The 15,328-nt window shown below is 44.6% G+C and overlaps 1 pseudogene across 1 annotated transcript; it reads right to left on the bottom strand.

Moving 5' to 3' along the window:
- Positions 1 to 285: 285 nt before the first annotated feature.
- LOC311125579 (sialoadhesin-like) lies at positions 286 to 6,224 on the bottom strand (annotated as a pseudogene). Its single transcript has 10 exons — positions 6,170 to 6,224; positions 5,551 to 5,892; positions 5,242 to 5,394; positions 4,251 to 4,322; positions 3,707 to 4,033; positions 3,292 to 3,546; positions 2,520 to 2,657; positions 2,358 to 2,421; positions 2,035 to 2,261; positions 286 to 395 (listed from the first exon to the last, which is right to left on the bottom strand). The product of its transcript is annotated as a sialoadhesin-like (transcript).
- Positions 6,225 to 15,328: the final 9,104 nt, after the last annotated feature.

Below are 15,328 nucleotides of genomic sequence, written 5' to 3'. Positions count from 1 at the left end.
CAGGTCTTCTTGTTTCTGGGTTCGTTGTGTTCAGGTCTTCTTGCTTCTTGGTTCTGAGTTTGTTGTCTTCAGGTCTTCTTAGTTCTGTGTTTGTTGTGTTCAGGTCTTCTTAGTTCTGTGTTTGTTGTGTTCAGGCCTTCTTAGTTCTGTGTTTGTTGTGTTCAGGTCTTCTTAGTTCTGGGTTTGTTGTGTTCAGGTCTTCCTGGTTCTGGGTTTGTTGTGTTCAGGTCTTCCTGGTTCTGGGTTTGTTGTGTTCAGGTCTTCCTGGTTCTGTGTTTGTTGTGTTCAGGTCTTCCTGGTTCTGGGTTTGTTGTGTTCAGGTCTTCCTGGTTCTGGGTTTGTTGACTGTACTGTAGAAAACAGAGGGGTCCTCCTCAGCTGCTTGTGCTGGGGGTCTGAAGAGAGAGAAACAAAAATGAAACAAAAGTTGTGTTCCAAATGGTGGCACCCTATACCCTTTATAAAGCACTATCTTTCACCAGGGCCTATGTGCTCAGAATAAAAGTAGTGCACTAAATAGGAAATAGGGTGCCATTTGGAACTCATTCGAACTGTTCATCAAAACCATCATCACATTACTCCCTCATTATAGACATGTCATAATAATTGTCTTGAGATGTCCATTGTTGGGTCCATAGTTTAAGGAAATGACATCAGTAGTGGTCACTAGGGGTCAACTGTTTTTCCTATTGACGATATCTACAATAAACAGCAGCATATGAATGACCTTATTGCAGAATATGCAGAATATGGCAACAGTGGGGCGGTTCCATTTCACAGCAGTTTATTGCACTTCCTCTTCCTGTTTCTGGTGTTGAGGCATGAATGCACAATATGCATCACTCATGACATCATCATTGTCTACTCCTCCAATGAGCACATGGCCGTTACTACGTTTGAGGACACAGAGGTCGTTAATGTTTTTCTAATTTGGAAATAATAATAATAATAGCCTAATACAAATACTGTACACAGTAAAGAAAATGAATTACGGATCAACATCTAAATATTGCTCCCAGCGTTGGTCAAAGCTCAGAACGCTTATTTTCTTGATCTGACTAATCGCGCCTGCCTCTTTGTGAATGAGTGGAATCATGAACAGTGGTTTGTTTGTTATGATCTCTAGCATCCCCCAGATATGCCTCCCTAATTTTATCAGCACATTCACCACTCTCTCAAACGGCTAATTCCCCTTCTCGTGGCACTTGCCGAGGGCGACGTGAAACAAACTACCCCAGGCCGCAGGTTGCTCTGCTGACAGTGTGTTTGCGAGATGCTGTGTCCCGCGACTCCTGCCTTGTCTACAGTCAGTCAGATCTAGAAGGATGAAGTAAGAATCTAATGTTAAACGGAGCCTACCTCAGCAGGAGAAAACCAAACACTACTAAGCTAGGCTACTGAGACAGACAGTGATGTGGTGCTCATTGGAGAGGCTGAGGCAGGCTGCAATGCATGCAGGTGGAAGTAGAGGAGACAGAGAGAGAGAGAGAGGAAGCAAGCAGAGAGAGAGGTTTTTACAGTGGTTCCCAAACTTGGGGTCTGCTCAAACAATTTAGGAACATAAAAAAAGATATGTTTCAATATGAATATCTCCACTTGGCCTATCTTCCCTATAGGCATACATTAAAATGCTATCAACATGCGAACAATACAGTTATAAAAATGTCACACGTTTTTGTTTTGTTGCTGATGCTGCATGTCAGTGTGAATCATCTCCCATATTTCCTCCCTTTCAGGGGTATAACATTACAACTGTATAGCTAATAGGCTATGTGTTTGTAGATGGACTGAGGTGAATGAACCTACAGCAGCCAAGGTGATAACGGCTGGGGTCATTTTTGCTTGTTTTTGCTGTTTTCCAAATAACATTTTAAAGTGTTTTAATTGTATAGAAATGCAGTAAATAAGAATCTACTTTCCAACCCCTTGGACATCCAGATTTGGTTGTAAACAAACAAATGTATCCTTAAATGCTGTGTGTTTCCAATGTTCTAGTATTGGTTCTATGTTGCTGTAATGGCAGAATATGCTCACTTGGTGGCAGAACTGGGGCGATTCAATTTCACAACAGCGTATTGGACATCTTCGTCTTGTTTCTGTTTCTGGACGGTTGAGTACAGTGGGACTTCCTGGTTTTTGGAGTGAGAGAAGTGGACGCTGGCGCAGTGAACATCATCCTGGTCTACGGTGGCTGCTGTCTGTGTTGCAGTAAGGGTCATGGCCATGCTTAAGATGTTGTCATACACTGGACTAGAGTCTCCCTGATGGAGAAAGAGGACAGACAACATGAGGCGTGGAAATGTTCCACAAAGCAATACCCAGACATCACAGTCATCTTCTGATTCCAACAGACTCACCTGTCCATTTTCTGCTATATCACTTGTGTCTCTTGTGTCAGAGGTGGATTTGGAGGCCTTCTTCCTGTTTTGCACATTAATAAATTAATTAATGAAGTTAACAACAAATCAGAGTGCTACATTTAAAAAATAAACAACATAAAAATATGAATTTTCACTCACCTGAACCACATGAGTCCAGAGAAACAGAGGATGAGAACCAGAACAACCACTATGATTCCAACAGCTGTAGTCATAACTGAGGTTTGTTTCCCTGTAATATAATATGGATGATGTGAGTACATGGCATGATATAATGAACTAAAAATAAACTGAAATACAGGACATTAATGCAATACTTGTTAAGGGATCTTATAACACAATGTATAGTTATAAACTAAGGAGTAATAATCCAAAGTATAATGATTAAGATTAAATTGAAACATGTAGTTTTGTATTGAAGTATTGAAGATGAATCTTGACCTGCTACAATGATCATCAGAGCTGTAGAGTTCTTAGATGCTATTGTATTCTCAGCCTCACAGTAGTATTCTCCACTTTCCTCAGAGCTGATGTTAGTGATGTTGTAACTCTGTCCTGATGCTTTTGGTGAGGTTATGTTCTTCTTGTACCAGGTGTATTTGTCCACAGGTGGGTTGGCATCACTGCTGCAGGTCAGAGTCACTGAACTGCCCTCCACTATTTCACCAGAGGGACTGACTGACACTGAGGTGTTCTTTGGTCCATCTAATGTAAAATACAGTGGATTTAAAAAGAGTAAAAATTAGGTCAGTTAAAAATATTATATATACTTTCCACAATTGTACTTTTCCACACAATGACTTTTAAATTCACCCTCTTATTGAAGATGATCAATTCAAGTGTCACGTGGAGCTAATATCTGTCACTGCAATGTTAACATAGCAAACTAAACATTTAAACCACATGTACTTACATCTAACATTGAGAGTGTCTTCAGGAGAGGGGAGATCCTCATGGCCTTCCACAGCACAGGAGTATCTGCCTGCATCCTCACTGCTGACTGGGAATAGGCTATAGACAGGAGAGGAGGTGTTGCTGTTTGGTATAGGCTGTCCATTCTTATACCAACTGTAGGCTGTGATGGGGTCCAGTGTACATTTGGTTCTACATGTCAGTGTGACTCTCGCCCCCTCTGACACAGATGTAGGATCCATCTCCAACACAACATCTAGAGAAAAAGGAAACACATCGTTATTCTCCTCCTATATATGTCCTCTTATATGATATACTAGATTTGGTATTTTTCCATCACATACCACTACTGTGTCTGTATGACTGCCCTTAATAAGGTCATTACAGTTATAGATGTGAGATGAGTGACAGATTACCTGTGACAGTCAGGGAGACAGGTGAGCCAGCAAACTTTCCTCCGGATGTCATGAATCCGAACCTGTACTCAGCAGAGTCACTCAATCTCAGGTCTGTGATTCTCAGGGTACAGATACTCTTCTTATCCCCAAGGTACTCAATATGACCCTCATACCCTGGCACTGAGCTCAGATCTTCAGTATCCATACCAGACCATTTAGTAAACCAGAAAGCTTTTTTGATCTCATGATAACTTGGATATGTGTAAGAGCAGGATATGTCCACTGTTGTCCTCTTCAAGGCACAGATCCTCTGATGGGTGTAAGTCACACCCCAACACTTCTTACCTGAAACACAAAAAGACCATATAACACTCTATATAAATCTTAAATTACAACTGATGATGTTGTTTATAAAGTAGAAGAAAACTAGTTAAACAGTTTACAGTAGTGAAAACCATAATTATTAAATAATGATCAATATTTACTGATTCATTTAAATAAGTCTCACAACCTGAACAAAACTGTATTGATATTACATCTTAAAGAAAAAGTCCACACTCACACAGTGCAGGAGAGTGGAGATCCTCATGGCCTTTTACAGCACAGGAGTAACTGTCTTTATCACTAAAGTTGTCTGAGTACAAGCTGGATGAGTCCTCCTTTACATAGTGTCCGTTCTTGTACCAGATGTAGGTGAGGTTGGGGTTGTCAGTCAGAGTACAGGTGGTGATACAGGTCAGTGTCCTCCTTCCTGCCTCTGTGGCAGCAGTCACCTTCACCTGCAGGTCTGAATACAGGGGAAATGACAACAAGATACTTAAATCAATCAAGTATTATGGATAAAATAATTGTAATTAAACATCACATAGAAATGTATGTATAAACATGATCATTTGTTCAGTGTAACCTGTGACAGTCAGAGTTGTTCCAGTGAAGCTGTATCCCCATCTTGATGTATGTGTGTTGAATATGAACTTGTACTCAGCTGAGTCCTCTTCTCTCAGATCTGTGATTCTCAGGGTGGAGTGACCTCTCTCCTTCTCTCCACCATACTCCACACGACCTGCATACCCTGGGTCTGTGGTTATGTCCTCAGGGATCAACTTATCACTCCACCTAGCACTCTGTTTAGGACTAAACCAGAGTGATGATGTGACGGTATCATAACCACTGCCATAAGTACATGATATGTCCACTGATGACCCCTTCAAGACACAGATTCTCCTCTTGGTGTAAGTCACTCTGTTGCAGTCCTGACCCTGGACTGTATTTCCTGACTCTGAATGCCTGAAACATAAAGATTTTTGTTATTTCATTTATTTTATTTTCTAAATGTTTCTTGCCAAGAATATATCAATAGCAAGTTCCACTTTGGAAATATTGTAGTTTACTTCAACAGTAAATGTAAATGGAAGTTTCTGAGCATTTAATAAGTCATCACCAACTTTTCAGTTTACAGGCTTTGTCAGGGTTTAATCCACACTCACAGACTGCAGGAGAGTGGAGATCCTCATGGCCTTTTACAGCACAGGAGTAGCCGTCTTCATAGTTACTGGAGACTGGGTCTTTGTACTGGGGGGAGGTGCTCTCATCTAGATGTTGTCCGTTCTTGTACCAGATGTAGGTGGGGTTACCAGTCAGAGTACAGGTGGTGCTACAGGTCAGTGTCTTATCCTGATGTCCACCAGTCACCTTCACTTGAAGACCTGGAGAAAAACAATATCACTGTAAATCCCTTTCATCACTGACTTATCACGCTAATACAAGGAAATCTTATGTTATACAGATATAAATACAAACCAAGACAATTCTCCTGAACTAAATGGAATTCAATAGTTTAGCTTTATTGAATGTAACTTTACCTGTGACAGACAGAGTGACTCCAGGTTCGCCAGTATATCTCCCTACGATCTGATCTGTTATAAATCTGAACTTGTACGTAGCTGAGTCACTCTCTCTCAGGTCTGTGATTGTCAGGGTGTGGACAGTCTTCTTATCTCTATGGTACGTCACACGACCTTTGTAGTCTGGGTCATCACTCAGACTCACAGGATTCCCAGCAGCATCATTTTTAGTGAACCAGAGGGTTGTTGTGACTCTACCACTGGGATATGTGTAAGAGCAGGACAGTTCCACTGTTGACCCCTTCAAGGTACAGATACTCTGAGTGGAGTAAGTCACACTCCAGCCATCTACACCCATCACTGAACAGTCACACAACACAAGGGTTTTACATTAAGCCAAGGCATATTGGCTCACACTAACAGTAAGGTTTGTCCACACTTTGTTGCCTAGTTGCTGAGTTGAGTGTGAATGGAAACCACAGATAAGCATCACTCAGTGAGGTGTGAAAGATAACTATTTAAAGTGAAGTGGAGACGCCTTACAGAACACACCAGAATAATGTTATGATTCTTAACCTTTTAGACATGTTTGTAGATTGTTAAACAGAGCAACTAAAATATAAGAATGAGACCATACCTGCTACAGACCAGAGAAAGACCACCAACACACTTCCTGCTGTTCTCAAGGCCATTGTTGCATCTCCCACCCTGCAGTCTTAGAAACATAAACAACAGCTCACTCTATAGCTGGTGAATAACTACACCTGATACATTGAAGTATAAACTGTAAATGGGGTACAGGGCCTCATTACTGAAAATGAACCAGGCTCACACACACATGTACACACATGTACACACACACACACACACACACACACACACACACACACACACACACACACACACACACACACACACACACACACACACACACACACACCACACACAACCACACACAACCACACACACACCCACCCACAGGGAAGGCCCATAATGCCCATGGAGTCTGTATCAGATTCTAGAGAAACACACATCCTACACAGTATAGATGTCAACCCTACTCCCTATCAGTCTGGTCCTAAAGGGCCCTCAGCAATACTGAACAAAAATATAAATGCAACATGTAAAGTGTTGGTCCCATGTTTAATGATCTGAAAGAAAAGATTCCAGAAATGTTCTATAGGCACAAAAAGCTTATTTCGCTCAAATGTTGGGCACAAATTTGTTTACATCCCTGTTAGTGAGTATTTCTCCATTGCCAAGATAATATTCCACCTGACAGGTGTGGTATATCAAGAAGCTGATTAAACAGCATGATCATTACGCAGGTGCACCTTGTGCGGGGGACAATGAAAGTCCACTCTAAAATGTGCAGTTTTGTCACACAACACAATGCCACAGATGTCTCAAGTTTTGAGGGAGAGTGCAATTGGCATGCTGACTGCAGGTCTGTCCACCAGAGCTGTTGCCAGATAATTGAATGTTCATTTTTTTTATCATTTACGAGAATTTGGCAGCACGTCCAACCGGCCTCACAACCGCAGACAATGTGTATGGCGTCGTGTGGGCGAGCAGTTTGCTGAGGCCCATTGTAGTGCCATTCATCACAAGGATCTGTACATAATTCCTGGAAAGTGAAAATGTCCCAGTTCATCCACGGCCTGCATACTCACCAGACATGTCACCCATTGAGCATGTTTGGGATGCACTGGATTGACGTGTACGACAGCGTGTTCCAGTGCCCGCCAATATCCAGCAACTTCACACAGCCATTTAAGAGGAGTGGGACAACATTCCACAGGCCACAATCAACAGCCTGATCAACTCTATGTGAAGGAGATGTGTCGCGCAACATTAGGCAAATAGTGGTCAAACCAGATACTGACTGGTTTTCTGATCCACACCCCTACCTTTTTTTTAAAGGTATCTGTGACTAACAGATGCATATCTGTATTCCCTTTCATTTGAAATCCATGGATTAGGGCGTAATTAATTTATTTCAATTGACAAATGTCCTTATATGAACTGTAACTCAGTAAAATCTTTGAAATTATTGCATGCTGTGTTTATATTATTGTTGAGTATAAATCCACTGTGTCTCACACACACACACACACACTGAGCAGGGATTCAAATGTATGTTTGCATGTCTTTTTTACCCTGGTTAATAATATCATCCCTATGTAGATCAACACTCCTACACTGAGACACTTTATGAATACTGGCCCTGATGTAACAACCAAAACACAGCTTAAATAGTAACAAGAAGTAAAATGATACATTACCCTCAAGTGTATGACTTACGACTAAAAACAAATACCTAAAAACTATTTTTCAAGATATTGTCAAGAGTACTTACAGAATGAAGTGAAGGAGAGAGGTCTTGTACAGTGAGTCAACTGATTGGCAGTGCGGGAACTGCTAGTAAGTGTCAGTTCTGTTTTTGATACATATTTAAAGTAGTCAGAACACAAGTAGCTGATACAGAACTGTCCTTGCCTTCCTCTTTAAGACATTAACATGCATGATGACCAGAACAGCATGTGAGAGAAGGGAGGTTACTGTATTAGAGTGGGCCCTACATTTCTAAAATGGACAAAATGTCCCCCATTTCCACTTTTCTTTAATACAGAACCATGTTAACCCCCTAAGGTTGATGTAGCATAATCCAAAAATCGCCATACAAATCTGTCAGTTTAAGGTAGAGATATCTGTTTTTTGTCTCAATCCACCGCGTTCACCTATGTTGCACTTCTGCATCTGTGGTGAAAGGTGACAGAGCTAGACCATGTTTGTCAGACCATGAGACGTCCCGAAAATCGGTCTTCTCATAAAATGTTGCTCTACGAACCCCTCAAGCGTCTTGGGACTCGTCTGAAGTCGGTACAGTCGATCTATAGCATCCAAACATTTTGGGCAACACACTAATGTGTGGAAAGATGAGACTCTCACGAACATGTCTGTTGTTTTTCTCTAGGACACCCAAAAGCCACACAAGACAAAATTATGGAAGTATATACTGTTCAGTGCCAAAAATAAGGGGTTAAATCCATGTTAAAAATATATATATTACGATCTTACTTATATCTCTCAGGTATAGGACAGACTGTTAAGCTATGGTTAAACCCAGCACTCAGAAACAAAACACGACTAAGGGAGTGGAAGAAACAAAAATTATTTTAATAAAAGTTCAATTTGTCTTAGTCCAAAAACAACTGAAGAAAAGGAACAGAGTGGGCTAGTCGGCTCCGGAGGAAGGAGAGGCTGAGGCAGGCAGGCAGGCAGGCAGGCAGGGAGGTTGGGAGGTATGTCTGAACTGAAGACAAAACAAACGACAGGTTAAGGAGAGTAAAGAGCCAGGCTGAAGACAAAGACAATTTAACTCTACTGGAGAACCAAGTTACCGCTCTAGTAAGCACAACGATCTGGCGCCGGTGGAGAGCCATGCCCAGGAATTAGTAGTGCAGGTTGATGAGAGAATAGGATGCAGCTGCGTAGGCAGGAATCACTGGAAACAACCCGCAGCTGCACAGGAGAGGCAGATCCTGAGCACGCCCCCCGATCCACTCCAGACACACACCGGCAGACGCACCAACATAATGGGGACAAACACACATACAGATACAACAGACAAAGAGGGGACAAAACAAGGAGGAAGGGAAACAGAAAAGGGAGAGACAAGCTGCCCACATAACAGTACCCCCCCCCTCCTCAATGGTCGCCACCTGGCGACCCACCAGGCCTGTCAGGGTTGTCATGATGGAAGTCCGTGATTAGCTGAGGATCCAACACAAAACGCTTAGGGACCCAAGACCTCTCCTCTGGTCCATAACCTTCCCAATCAACTAGGTATTGGAGACCCCTACCCCGCCTCCGAGAGTCCATGAGCCTACTGACGGTGTAGGCCGGATGGTCGTCAATGAGGCGAACAGGTGGAGGTGGATCTGCCGGCGGACACAAAAGGCTGGAGGACACAGGTTTCAGTTGGGAGACGTGGAAAGTAGGGTGTATCTTCATGGCTGAAGGCAACTTCAAACGAACCGCAGCGGGGTTAACGATGGACTCCACCACAAACGGACCCAGGTACCGAGGAGACAACTTGCGTGATTTGGTACGAAGAGGTACGTTCTTTGATGACAGCCAAACTTCTTCACCAGGATGAAACACAGGTGCGGAAGTCCTGCTCCTATCCGCTGTCATCTTGTTCCTGTCGGTGGTCCGAAGCAACGCTTCCCGAGCGTCGCTCCACACTCTCTGGCAGCGGCGGAGGTTCTCCTGAACCGAAGGAACAGCCAATTCCTTCTCCTGAGCAGGAAACAGAGGGGGTTGATAACCCATGGTTACTTCGAAGGGTGAAAGGCCAGTGGCAGAGGTGGTGAGGGAGTTGTGGGCGTACTCTATCCAAGGCAGATGTTTGGCCCAGGATGATGGATGTGGAGCAGCCACACAATGAAGGGTTGCTTCGAGGTCTTGATTGGCTCTTTCTGTTTGACCGTTGGTCTGGGGATGAAACCCTGAGGACAGACTAACGGAAGCACCCAAAGCAGAACAGAAAACCTTCCAAACACGGGAAGTAAACTGTGGGCCTCTATCAGATACGATGTCCACAGGTATTCCATGGGGACGGAATACATGTTGGACTAGGAGGTCCGCTGTCTCACTGGCAGACGGTAATTTTGGTAATGCTATATAGTGAACAGATTTAGAGAATCTGTCCACAATGGTAGGTATAGTATCATTACCTTCAGACTTGGGTAGGCCGGTGACAAAATCCATGGCTATGTGGGACCAGGGACGGCTGGGAACTGGGAGGGGTAGCAGCAGCCCCGAAGGGGACTGATGGGAGGCTTTGCCCCGAGCACAGGTTGAACAGGCTGCCAAAAAAGCCAGAACGTCAGTTTCCATTGAAGGCCACCAAAAATGTCTCTTAAGCAGCGTCAACGTGCGTCTCATCCCAGGGTGACCAGCAAAACGGGAGGTGTGAATCCACTGCAACACCTGAGACCGGACCGTCTCGGGAACAAAGAGTAGGTTGGGAGGTCCATCACCCGGTCCCGGGTCCGTGGCAAGTGCAGTCTTCACAAGAGACTTGATCTCCCACTGTACTGCCGCCACGACGCATGAGGAAGGTAGGACTGCCTCAGGCTCGCTGGTCTCCGAAGGGTCAGCAAACTGGCGGGACAAAGCATCTGGTTTAACATTTCTTGACCCCGGTCTGTATGTTAGAATAAAGTTAAACCTACTAAAAAACAGGGCCCATCTGGCTTGGCGTGAGTTGAGTCTCTTAGTGGCTTGGATGTAAGCCAAGTTTTTGTGGTCTGTCCAGACCACAAACGGCAGTTCAGCTCCATCCAGCCAGTGCCGCCATTCTTCCAGTGCTAGCTTGACCGCCAGCAGTTCCCGGTTTCCAACGTTGTAATTCCGTTCTGTGGGTAAAATTTCTTGGAGAAAAAAGCACAGGGGTGAAGCTTTTGGTCAGTGGGGGAGCGCTGGGAGAGGACTGCTCCCACACCTGAGTCAGACGCGTCCACCTCCACAATAAACTGCAGAGAGGTATTGGGGTGTATCAACACGGGGGAGGTGGAAAACAGTTCCTTCAAAACCCCTACCGCCTGCTCCGCCTCAGGGGACCACAGAAAAGGGACTTAGGGGATGTGAGTCTAGTAAGGGGTGCCACCACTTTACTAAAACCCTTAATGAATCTACGGTAGAAGTTAGCAAAGCCCAAAAATCGTTGAAGTTGCTTACCGGTGGTGGGTGTGGGCCATTCCGTCACTGCCCGGATCTTCTCGGGGTCCGCCTTCACCTGCCCACTCTCAATTATGAAACCAAGGAACGATGTAGACTGTTTGTGGAACTCACACTTTTCTGCTTTGACGTACAGCTTATTCTCCAAGAGCCGTTGAAGGACTTGACGGACGTGTGACTCATGCTCCTCGGGTGACTTGGAAAAAACAAGAATATCATCCAGGTATACAAAGACAAAACGGTTAAAAAAATCCCTAAGAACATCGTTCACCATGGCTTGGAATACAGCAGGGGCGTTTGAGAGCCCAAAGGGCATGACCAAATACTCAAAATGCCCCAGTGGAGTGTTGAAAGCGGTTTTCCACTCATCTCCCTTTTGGATTCTGACAAGGTGATAAGCGTTCCTGAGGTCGAGCTTGGAGAAAACTGTGGCGCCATGCAGAGGTTCAAAAGCTGAGTTGATGAGTGGAAGGGGATACTTGTTTTTAACAGTTATGTTGTTTAAACCCCTGAAATCGATACAGGGGCGTAACGACTTGTCTTTCTTTTCAACGAAAAAGAAACCTGCACCCAAAGGAGACGACGAGGGATGGATTATGCCCGAGGCCAGAGAATCACCAATATACTGCTCCATTGCCTCTCTTTCCGGTCGGGACAGATTGTATAAGCAACTAGAGGGCAAGGGAGCACCAGGAAGCAGTTCAATAGGGCAATCAAAAAGGCCTATGTGGTGGTAGAGACAGAGCCTTGTTCTTACTGAAAACCTCCGCTAAGTCATGGTATTCCTTGGGGACAGACGACAGATCGGGAGGAGCTGAGGGATGAGTTGGGTTACACTTAGTGGGGGGAACTGCTGACCTAAGGCACTCTGAATGGCAGTTAGTGCTCCAACTGAGAATGGTGTGACGTGTCCAATCAATTTGTGGGTTGTGAAGAGCCAACCAGGGGAAGCCAAGGATTAGGGGGGTAGCTGAGCCAGACATCACTCTTAACTGAATGCTTTCACAATGATTGCCAGAAATCACTAGGGAAACGGGGGTGGTTTGATGAGTTATCTCCGCGAGGAGGCGCCCATCAAGGGCTGTGACTCGAATGGGGGTAGGTAGTGGCTCCACGGGGATACGAGCTTGTGTAACGAACTGGTGGCTAATAAAGTTGTCTTCTGCACCTGAGTCTATGAGAGCTGAGAGTGGCAGGGAATGACTCTGGAAACGTAAGGTTACAGGTACAGTGAGGGAAAAAAGTATTTGATCCCCTGCTGATTTTGTACGTTTTCCCACTGACAAAGAAATGATCAGTCTATAATTTTAATGGTAGGTTTATTTGAACAGCGAGAGACAGAATAACAACAAAAAAATCCTGAAAAACGCATGTAAAAAATGTTATAAATTGATTTCCATTTTAATTAGGGAAATAAGTATTTGACCCCCTCTCAATCAGAAAGATTTCTGGCTCCCAGGTGTCTTTTATACAGGTAACGAGCTGACATTAGGAGCACACTCTTAAAGGGAGTGCTCCTAATCTCAGCTTGTTACCTGTATAAAAGACACCTGTCCACAGAAGCAATCAATCAATCAGATTCCAAATTCTCCACCATGGCCAAGACCAAAGAGCTCTCCAAGGATGTCAGGGACAAGATTGTAGACCTACACAAGGCTGGAATGGGCTACAAGACCATCACCAAGCAGCTTGGTGAGAAGGTGACAACAGTTGGTGCGATTATTCGCAAATGGAAGAAACACAAAAGAACTGTCAATCTCCCTCGGCCTGGGGCTCCATGCAAGATCTCACCTCGTGGAGTTGCAATGATCATGAGAACGGTGAGGAATCAGCCCAGCACTACACGGGAGGATCTTGTCAATGATCTCTAGGCAGCTGGGACCATAGTCACCAAGAAAACAATTGGTAACACATTACGCCGTGAAGGACTGAAATCCTGCAGCGCCCGCAAGGTCCCCCTGCTCAAGAAAGCACATATACAGGCCCGTCTGAAGTTTGCCAATGAACATCTGAATGATTCAGAGGAGAACTGGGTGAAAGTGTTGCGGTCAGATGAGACCAAAATCGAGCTCTTTGGCATCAACTCAACTCGCCGTGTTTGGAAGAGGAGGAATGCTGCCAATGACCCCAAGACCACCATCCCCACCGTCAAACATGAAGGTGGAAACATTATGCTTTGGGGGTGTTTTTCTGCTAAGGGGACAGGACAACTTCACCGCATTAAAGGGACGATGGACGGGGCCATGTACCATCAAGTATTGGGTGAGAACCTCCTTCCCTCAGCCAGGGCATTGAAAATGGGCCGTGGATGGGTATTCTAGCATGACAATGACCCAAAACACACGGACAATGCAACCAAGGAGTGGCTCAAGAAGAAGCACATTAAGGTCCTGGAGTGGCCTCGCCAGTCTCCAGACCTTAATCCCATAGAAAATCTGTGGAGGGAGCTGAAGGTTTGAGTTGCCAAACGTCAGCCTCGAAACCTTAATGACTTGGAGAAGATCTGCAAAGAGGAGTGGGACAAAATCCCTTCTGAGATGTGTGCAAACCTGGTGGCCAACTACAAGAAACGTCTGACCTCTGTGATTGCCAACAAGGGTTTTGCCACCAAGTACTAAGTCATGTTTTGCAGAGGGGTCAAATACTTATTTCCCTCATTAAAATGCAAATCAATTTATAACATTTTTGACATGCGTTTTTCAGGATTTTTTTGTTGTTATTCTGTCTCTCACTGTTAAAATAAACCTACCATTAAAATTATAGACTGATCATGTCTTTGTCAGTGGGCAAACGTACAAAATCAGCAGGGGATCAAATACTTTTTTCCCTCACTGTACTTGTAATCGGGGAATGATGGGTTCAGGATCTAACTCTGGGCTCGCAAGTAGACCCACCGTTACGAGCGAGCCTTGTCTTTTGGTCGCTTAGGGCATGTAGCCAGAATGTGTGTGGCGTCTCCACAGTACAGGCACTCACCCGCCTGGAGGCGCCGTTGCCGCTCTGCTGGAGGTAGTCGAGCTCGACCCACTTGCATTGGTTCCTCCTCTGTGCTCGGGATGGGATCAGGAACAAGAAGCTGCCGGCTCCGGGGAGGCGAGACTCGAGTTGTTGAAGGCTGGGGAACTCGTCCTCCTAGATGTGGCCGACCGCCTCTCTCCCGACGCCTGTCCCGCAACCGGTTGTCTAGCTTAATGGACAGGGAAACGAGAGAATGTAAATCATGTGGCTCGTCACGAGCAGCCAGTTCATCCTTAATGGCTTCATTCAAACCGTTTAGAAATGCTCCTTGAAGTGCCACATTGTTCCACTTGGAGTCCGCTGCCAAAGTCCAGAACTCAATAGAGTACTCAGCCACACTGTTAGAACCCTGCCTCAAATTAAAAAGTATCTTGGAGGAATTACCCACATGGTCAGGATGGTCAAAAACAGTCTTCAATTTAGCAGAAAAATCAGCAAAAGTCAATCCAGTCAAAGTTTGATTTGAGCACACAGCCTCAGCCCAAACCAGAGCTCTCCCTCTTAACAGCCCCAGAACATAATGTACCTTAGAGGAATCAGAAGAAAACGACAGTGGTCTCTGCCGAAAAATCAAGTCACACTGAAGCAAAAATCCCCGGCACTTGTCCAATTCTCCATTGAACGGTTCAGGCGACGTGACAGGGGGTTCCCGATGGAACGAAGCCTGCATAATGTCTGAGGAAACAACTTGGGGTGCATCAAACTGGGGGTCAGAGAGAGATGGAGAACTGATAACAGACAATTTAGAGACTTGTGTTGTTAACTGAGTCACCTGGTTCAGCAGTTGATGATTATTTTCCAAAATAGTCCGAATCAATTGGTCATGCTGTCCTAGCAACGTTCCTTGAGCCTGGATAGCTTGTTGGAAGCTGTCTTTGTTTGCCCCGTGCTGTTTCTCTGTTGGGTCCATGGCCAGATCGTTATGTTAAGCTATGGTTAAACCTAGCACTCAGAGAAACAAAACACGACTAAGGGAGTGGAAGAAACAAAAATTATTTTAATAAAAGTTCAATTTGTCTTAGTCCAAAAA

Source organism: Coregonus lavaretus (genome assembly GCF_964263955.1).
Source record: "Coregonus lavaretus genome assembly, contig: HAP1_SCAFFOLD_440, whole genome shotgun sequence".
NCBI classification, from domain to species: Eukaryota; Metazoa; Chordata; class Actinopteri; order Salmoniformes; family Salmonidae; genus Coregonus; species Coregonus lavaretus.
The sequence above is the reverse complement of the archived record's forward strand: the minus strand, read 5'-3'. Positions and strand labels throughout refer to the sequence as shown.